Source organism: Montipora capricornis, chromosome 6 (genome assembly GCF_036669925.1).
Source record: "Montipora capricornis isolate CH-2021 chromosome 6, ASM3666992v2, whole genome shotgun sequence".
Classification (NCBI taxonomy): Eukaryota; Metazoa; Cnidaria; class Anthozoa; order Scleractinia; family Acroporidae; genus Montipora; species Montipora capricornis.
In genome coordinates this window covers 7,242,364-7,244,863 of record NC_090888.1, presented here as the reverse complement: position 1 = coordinate 7,244,863, position 2,500 = coordinate 7,242,364, and the positions used below count along the sequence as shown (strand labels likewise).

At 39.0% G+C, this 2,500-nt stretch overlaps 1 protein-coding gene and 1 long non-coding RNA gene across 2 annotated transcripts in view; one reads left to right on the top strand and one right to left on the bottom strand.

Annotated features, from left to right (window-relative positions):
• Window positions 1–1,813, top strand: part of LOC138051435 (uncharacterized) — a 3,069-nt gene extending 1,256 nt beyond the window's left edge. Inside the window, exon 2 of the long non-coding RNA XR_011132804.1 lies at window positions 286–1,813. This is a non-coding gene — a long non-coding RNA (uncharacterized lncRNA). The remainder of the gene's footprint in view (window positions 1–285) is intronic.
• The window catches only part of LOC138051409 (multiple PDZ domain protein-like), a 13,044-nt gene continuing 11,286 nt past the window's right edge, over window positions 743–2,500 (bottom strand). The window contains exon 3 of the mRNA XM_068897600.1: window positions 743–2,500. This exon is cut by the window's right edge and continues 5,455 nt beyond it. The gene's annotated coding sequence lies outside the window, so the exon portion shown is untranslated.

Here is a 2,500-nt window from a genome sequence, read left to right as displayed (position 1 = left end):
AGATCTTTTGTCTAATAAATATATTGTCACCCAAAAGCATATACCTCAGGCTTGAAATTTGTGGACCCAGTCTGAGATTTGTTGTCGTTTACATGAGAGTGGTACAACCTCTGACCGTTAGGAGGGTTTCTCATCATGCTCCAGCAGCCAAAACAAAGTCAGACCAGTCTGAGTTTATTGTCAGGCCAGTCTCATGTAAATGGAAAAAAAAAATTATGGAGGCTGATACGAACTCATGTCAGTCTCTCTCTGGGTTCATCCCGGTCTCTTGTTATTATTTTGTAGAAAAAAATTGGTGTCATGCTAGGACTTACGCCAGCAGAAGTGACATCAGATGAAGAGCAATGGAAAGCTCTCCTGAATGAGACAACTTACAGTGATACAGACAATCGCAAACAACAGATCAAAGACAGATAACAGGATTAAAAGACTTTTTAAGTCTGGTGCATGATAAACAAGGTGTTTATTTGGTGATTAGTATTGGATACATTTGATGACAGTCAGCAGAGCAGCGTCTGAAGTGATGCAGCGGTGTTTGGTCGAGGGGGAATGTGTGACGTCTCCTTGTTTAAACTTGCATGTATTTTACAAACTTTGCAAGAGCTTGGTTACCATGCCATCTTCCTTTGATGTGGCACTTGTTGTTATGAGTACCAGACAGCGATTGGCTACATCACTAACATCAATCAAACATAGATGACTTGGGACTGCTTCCGTCATCGTCATCATTATCATCAGCTGAGTTACCATCCCCTCTCACTCTAATATGGCACTTACCGCTATGAATACCACACAATGCTTGCCTTTATCACCGACATCAATTAAATGTGGATGACCTGGGACTGCTTTTGTCGTCATCTTCCTCATCATCAACATCATCATCACCACTGTCTTACTGTCGTGATAATGGATTTTACATTTACCATTTCTTGGGGTCCTTTTGGAAAGGATACTTCAGGACGCTATGTGTTTGGAGGAAGGTTACCCTGAAGGAATTGTTGGTGCAGGTAACTGATTGCAAACTTGTGGGAAGTGTTTTTAATTACCTTTTTGGTGATTGTTTGTACATTTTCTGATGATCACAAAAACATGTTCACTTTGTTTTCAACTACTCTCGACGGGCAATGCTAAATTCTAGATTATCTACAAAACGTATGGTTAAATTAGAGCAGATCAATTTTACAACTCTTAAAGTGTGATACAATCATCAAGTTAATGCTTATCATCGCAGTTATTAATTAACATTACTTAAGCAGAAACGAAAGGAAAGCCTGAGAATTTCAGGGTTGAACAGGCTTCAAACCCTGACCTCTTTGACACCGGTGCAGTCGCAGAACCTTTTCAAAGGTGAACGTTTCCGGCTTTCCTTTCGTTGCTGCTTAAGTAATGTTAATTAATATCTGCAATGATAAGCATTAACTTGAATCTCTCTGCAGTTCAATAGGCCTTCAGCATGATGATGTCATACACTCAAAAATTCACCACCAAGCCTTTGTTTGCATAAATTACTCACATCATCTGGACATGCAATACTGTTCACACGTGAGTTTTCTCTCCTTTGTTTCTTTCACAAGCTCTTTCCTTTGGGATTCAGCTGATGCTAAAATTTTCGAATTCAAGGCTTGGTGGTGAAATCAGCTAGTCAGACGTCATCACACATAAGGGCTATGATATACTGACGGCTTTCGTATATTACAGTGTAACTTTCCTCACACAATCATTGTTACAATAGAAAATTGTTAAACACACCTAATTGTTTTGTTGTGAAATTTTCTTGGTATAACTGCAGTAAAACAAAAACTGTTTGACAGCGTTTTCGTTGTATTACTTTTAAGAAATTTAACATAATCTAATTGTCACCAAGCTTTTTTCCTTTAATGAACTTATTTGTTGTAAATGAGCATTTGGTAAAGTGCTGCTTTTCCTTTGTTCAAGGTTACCAAATTTGTCAAATCCTGAAAATGGTCATTTTACGCTGTTGTTTTGACGAGTACGGGAAAGAAATAATTTAAAAATGCGTGCCGCAGGTGCAGCACGATCATTTGTTCCTCTTTTAACCATTAATATTACTGCTCTTTGACGTTGTCGTTGCCGAAGCCGTCGTCGTTTCTTAAAAGAGAGCTTTGGCAACGGCAACGAGAACATCGTCGTTAAATGTAAATAAGCGTTATTTTTTTTTGGTTCGCGGTTATTTCAAGCATTTTAACGTGACAAAGTGTGGCAAACCCTCAAGAACGAAACTGGTATAAACGGCACTCAATTTAGGGAAGAAAACGAAAATCAATCCTCAAGCGGTGACGTTCTCCCTAAAATCTCAAATTTGGTCTTTTCACGTTGTTGTTTTGCTGACGACGGCAAAGAAATATGCAAAAATGAAAAGATGCACGTGCAGAGCGTGCAAAGCTATTGCTTTTGCCCACTAAATATGCAAATTTATGACGTTTTCGTCGCCGTTGTCGTTTGTAGCCAAAGCTCCCTTAAGTCCCTGCGTCTCTTTGCC